Source organism: Aphis gossypii, chromosome 2 (genome assembly GCF_020184175.1).
Source record: "Aphis gossypii isolate Hap1 chromosome 2, ASM2018417v2, whole genome shotgun sequence".
NCBI lineage: Eukaryota > Metazoa > Arthropoda > Insecta > Hemiptera > Aphididae > Aphis > Aphis gossypii.
Genome location: NC_065531.1, coordinates 83,731,505 through 83,737,820, shown reverse-complemented (window position 1 = coordinate 83,737,820; position 6,316 = coordinate 83,731,505). Strand labels below are relative to the sequence as shown.

At 25.9% G+C, this 6,316-nt stretch overlaps 1 long non-coding RNA gene across 1 annotated transcript; it reads right to left on the bottom strand.

Annotated features, from left to right (window-relative positions):
• Positions 1–2,577: 2,577 nt before the first annotated feature.
• Positions 2,578–3,518, bottom strand: LOC126549663 (uncharacterized). Its single transcript, XR_007603776.1, has 3 exons — positions 3,088–3,518; positions 2,839–2,911; positions 2,578–2,725 (listed from the first exon to the last, which is right to left on the bottom strand). It is a non-coding gene; the product is annotated as an uncharacterized LOC126549663 (long non-coding RNA).
• Positions 3,519–6,316: the final 2,798 nt, after the last annotated feature.

The window sequence follows — 6,316 nt, the reverse complement described above, 5'->3', positions numbered from 1 at the left end:
ATTTAAAAATGGAGAGTAAAAAAACAGGAATGCGTTGCTCTGTACAATTTTGCAAAAATAAAGCAAGTACTAGGAATAAAAGTTTTTTCCAATATCCAAAAGACGATCGTCTATCAACATGGATGAAAAATTGTTGTACAGAAAATCTGGCTGAAGAACTAAAAACAAAAAATAGTTACAAAGTATGTAGCGATCACTTTGTAGACTCAATGTTTTTAAACCCCACAACAAAAAACAGACTAGTTTTTAATGCTATTCCATCATTATTTAATGGTAAGTAAATAACATAATTATTAAAACATATTTAAAAATAATTTAAATAATTTCAAAAACTAATTTTGATATTAAAAAACTAATTCTTTGTTAAATAATTCATTTTTAATTATTTTTTTAGATGAAATAATTTTTGAAAGATCAAAATTGGCTAAATTACAGTCGAAAACCCATGAAGATCCACAGGATTTTGATGGATGTCAGAGTAGCTGTAGTACTTCAATTCCAGGTACTGAAGAATTAAGAAGTCATGTAAGTGGATATATGAATACTTCTGATGTTTCAAATGAATCTTGTAGCTCATCAGTAATAACTTCTGACTCTTCAAACCAAACTCCTGGATATTTATCAGCAAATACACCAAGGAAACAAAAATTGGCTATGGAGATTAAATCTGGAAAACAAGAAATAAAAAATTTAAAGAAGACTATAGTAAGTTTAAGTCAACAATTAACTAATTATGATACAGTTGAACATTTTTTAAGATTAAGTGAAAAATATTTATCACCTGGATTATTTACTATTGTCAAGTCCCAAATTAATTTAAAAGAAAAACAAAAAGAAGGTTATAGATATAATAATGAAATCAAACAATTAGCATTAACAATTTATTTTTTAGGACCTAGAGTCTATAAACTTTTATTAAATATTCTTTCACTACCATCAATTTCAACCTTAAAACGGCTAACTCATAAATTTGAAATGATACCAGGTTTGAATGATATTCTTTTTAATATTATCAAGTATAAAATTAAATATTTTACTGACGAAGCAAAAGAATGTGTTCTCTGTGCAGATGAAATGTCCTTAAAATCAAATCTTTATTATATGCTGAACAAAGATGAAATTATAGGATTTCATCAAACAAATAAGACAAAGACTTATAATCCTGCCAAGTATGCATTTGTTCTAATGGTTAGAGGAATAAATGTCAACTGGAAACAACCAATTGCATACTTTTTAGTATCAAGTAGCTGTACCGGATATGACTTGCAAGATATTATTTTTGAAACTATACGCAAACTTTTTGATATAGGATTAAATATAAAAACATTTATTACTGATATGGGTTCTAACTTTGTTAGTTTCAGTAAAAGTGTTAATGTTACACCAGCCCGACCTTATTTTAAAGTTTGTGAAAATAAAATAATATATATGTTTGACCCTCCCCATTTATTAAAGTCAACAAGAAATATGTTTTTTCAACACAATTTCAAATTCAAAAATGACTTAATTGAAAAACAACACTTAGTATCATTTTTTGAACAAGACAGCAAATGTAATTTAAGATCAGCCCCAAAATTAACACATTCTCATATTTTTCCTGGACCATTTGAGAAAATGAAAGTTTTTTTGGCAGCTCAAGTATTTAGCCAAAGTGTAGCAGCTGGCATGGAAACTTACCTTGTTAATAACAAGTTGGAATCTTCTTCAAAAGAAACAATAGATTTTATTGAAAATATGGACAAGCTATTTGATATCTTCAATTCTTCAAGAAGGCCAACTTTAAAAAATTTCAATAGACCCTTTAAACAAACAAAACAACAAGAGGATCATTTAAAATATATGCATAATTTTTTTACAAATTTAACCGTTATTAGCAAAAAAGAACAAACTGATGTTACTAACCGGATGAAATTTATTAATGGTTGGTTGGTCTCCATAACTGGCTTGCTGTTACTTTGGAAAGATTTAAAATCAACAAGATCATTAAACCAACAAGAAAATTATGTTTTATACACAGGAAGATTAAATCAAGATTGTCTTGAAAATCTTTTTTGTACACTTAGACAACAAAATGGCAATAACACTAATCCAACTCCTTACCAATTTTTGTTCGCATTTAAAAAAATTTTTTTACTTAATTATTTTCAACACTCAGAAAACGCAAATTGCATAAATGATTTGGATGCCATTTTAACTCAAATGCCCACTGATTCAGACATAGATATTAGCACCCTATATGCTGATAAAACACCTTTTCAATTTAAAAAAACTTGTCCACTTTCTATAGGGCAAGTTGATTATAGACATTTAGAAATTCCTGATCAAAATGCATTCATTTATGTTTGTGGATATATTATGAGTAAATGTCTAACCAAACATACATGTGAAATATGTTTAGAGTATGCAAAAACACAAAAAAATTTAGATCCTTCATTTTTGCTATGTTTTTTTAAAGCGTATGAAAATGCTGAAAAATCAACGTTTGGGAATTTAAATATGCCTCATGAAAATTTTTACAATTATCTTTATAATTTAGAATCCAAATTTATTAATATATTTCCTACTGTGGCTGTTGAAGTAGGAATAGGCGACAAACTTAAAATGAGAATGCTCAATATTGATTATGAACATCCATGTCCCAACTTTGACAAAAATTATCTACTCAATTTTTTTTTGCGTTTTAGAATTTATGCTTCAATTAAATTTTTAAACAGACATTTAGTATCTGAAAAAAAAATTAAAAATAGAAAATTAGAAATTTTACAGCATTTGTAAAACAAATTTTTGTAACTCCACTAATATTATAATTATTCTGATATATTATAGTTTAATAAATACCTTTTTTTTTAATATGAGCTAATTACTAATTGAATTGTACAATACTACATTTGTTCCATTTATGTTTAAATATCTGTAAATAAATTATACATTAATTATGTATTTTATGACTTGTATAATAATATTATGTGTCTCAAATCTCAATGTTGTAAATAAAACATAGTTAAGTTTTAAAGAAAATAATGTTCTTTGTAATAATTTAGAATTCTTACCTACCTATTATCAACTATTATTTTAATATGTACTTACCAATGTCCAAATATTAAAATAAATATTTTTATTATGTGAAGTATAATTTCATCATCATCATTGTGAAAAGCTTGTGTTAACTAATAAAATAATAAACAATAATAATTATTGCCCTTAACAGATTCATGTCATTACGCATTAACTTGCTGATCAAGATCAATTAATCATTTATCATAATGAAATAGATGGATCTTGTCATTAATCATTAATTTAAATTAATTAATTAATTAATTACCTAATCAATTACGATTTACGATCTTTATTAAATGGAAATAGATTTTAAAATGGTAAATATTAAATGGTATTAAATGGTACATACAAATATACAATAATATTGTATAACATCTGAACAATAGTTTAATTTAATGCATGCTGCTACACTGATTTGGTCGCACCCAATCAGAGAATCTTATTTTTTTTTCCCATTGTTTTCGGCCACAGATATAGATAATAAACTAGATTGCTAGGTTCCCTATACTAACCATATAAACGTTTGAAGCCACAAATCCGCCATTATTAGTAGGTCATTTGTATCTTATCATGTTATAATTTTGATAACACAATACACAATCATTTCTCACTATAATAAATATATTATATTGATCATGATTCATGTTTAAAAAATTTTAAATTTGTAAACGTCTTTTTCGTGAAGGCGTGAAGCTAAAAAGTTCATTTTATTATTTGACGTTAGTTAAATATTTTATAATTTAATGTCGTCTATTATTTGAAATGTTGATCATGGTCAATTGAATAATTTCATACCTATTATGTTTATAATTTATATATAAACTTATAAATTAGGTAAATGTATTACAATACTATTTTATTTCCAATTATATTATTATTTGTTAATAATACTTAGGTAGGTATGTATGTATATTTAATTGAGCAATTTCTTAACTAGTTAGAGTAGGTAGTAGGTGTATTTTGACAAATAAAAACAATGTTATATTATATAAAAAAATAAATACTTTTACATGTTATAAAATAAAATAGTTTTATGAAGTTTTTGCTTCTTATTATCCATTTTCATTATTGAAGATGTTAATATTTTACTATAAGAATGTAATCGTATGTTCAAATATGCATGCGAAATTAGGTTTATTAATTTTATGTGGTCTTGCATGTATGTCCGTCAACACAATACGTCATAGGCATTTTTAACAAAATTTTATAATTTATACTCTATAAATGTTAAATATGATATTAAATGTGATTAAATAAATTACACTTAAAACTTGCATGTGTAGTAAGCAAATATTTTTTGCGCTTAGTACAACATTTACAAGTTTACACAGGTTTGTACAGGAGTTAGCATATTATGTACAGTGATTTAACTCCACAACTATTTTCTATGAAAAAAGTATAAATAAATAACGAGTACTGAGAATAATAGGTTTATTGTATAAATAATATAATATATAGGTAATAAATAATAATATATTATATAATGTGTTAAACAACAACAGACTGGTTTTAACAAATAATTCTTTAATTGTTTAAAATTTTAAATCATACATTTAAAGAATTAAATACTACATAAAAAATATACAATCATAATTTATTGTGACAAAATAAAAAATAACATTTCAAATACTTTAAACTTAAATTCAAAATTTGGCGGGTTTTCAGCATGCATTTGACCTACTCAAAATGGCGGATAATAACTTCACATCATATCACTAGTTAGCAATCTAGTTTATTATCTATATCTGTGTTTTCGGCCGAGTGAGCTATCTGTTTTCATATAGTCTGTGACAATACCAAGGATAATATACTGAGTGCGGCGTTATGATTGTGCGGGGATGGCTTCTTCTTTTTTGCGTGTCAGCGTTGCCAATGGTACGGTATTTGTCGGAGGATTAAGGTAATTTGATACTCCGTACGGTCGGAGTACGGACAACTAATAATAGGTCAAATATTACAGTAAATTCAAAAAAAATAAAATTTTATCGTTTTACGTTAACTTTTCGTCATATTCGTTTTATTTATTTTGTATAATGTCATTTGAGTTTTATTATTATTATGTTATTTAATTATTTTCTAATATTTTACTTAGAACCGGACCCTTACTAGTTACTTTTAATCATGATCATGATGTGACGTGAACTGGACTAAAATGGTTTTCTCTAGTTAAGTACCATAGAATCTCCGCTTGGGAAAACACAGTTTATCTGATACATTTTAAATTTAGCTTTACATAATATTATACAAGTACATCTTAACAAAAGGATGCAAAGATCATAGATATGATAGTAAGATAAGATCAGAGAAGTAGAATGTTATAAATAATACCTTATAGATATAGATATAAAATGTAGCAATTGTCCAAAAACTGGTATTTTACAATATCCTAATTTATTATAAAGTGACATTAATACAATAAACCACGGAATATAATTATATATAAGTTGATATTTTATTAGTTACAGTATTCTATGCTTAAAGTAATTTTTAAAATTTAACAAAACAGTGCTGTTATTATTTTTAATTATTATGAGTGACAATGAGTCAAGTGATTGTGATTAGTGTACTGTACGATGTTTTTCTAGTCAAGGGACAAAAAGATTGTGTTATAAAAATCAAAAATTCCGTTAAGATTGTATGAGAATGGAATGTTTTAAAAAATAGCTAAACCCTGTGAATAATGATGTTATGTAAAGTTCATATGATTTCAGAACTTTCAACAATTAAGAAACATGAAAATACATCCAAACACTAGGGTAACTTTATATCTATGACAGGTTCGAAATCAATTTTTTGTTTTTCTACATTCCCAAGAATTGACGAAACAGCTATCAGAAAAAATAATGCAGTGAAAGTGGCTGAAATAAAATTATATGGTTTTTTATCAGAACATAAAATATCATTTTTAACTTAAGCCCCAAATCTCCCCCTTGGGTGTGCAACTGAGTGACTGTCATTCCAGATTAAATTGATGGAGAATTAGATATTTGTTTCCATGGGCGTCCCCAGACATTTTGCTAGAAGGGGCAAACATTTTTTTTATCTGAATACATATAGGTAGACTTATTTTTAAAAGTTTATTTCTCTTTATAGTTCAAATTTTTAAGAAATATGTCAAAATCGCGAAAATTTGCAAGTAATTTTGAAGTTGAAAAATCATAAAATTGTTTGTGTTTATATCTAAGAATAAAAAATTCAACACTAAATTTTTCATAAGTTTTCTTTCAAGTAGCTATAGAGAAAACTCGAAGCATCATTA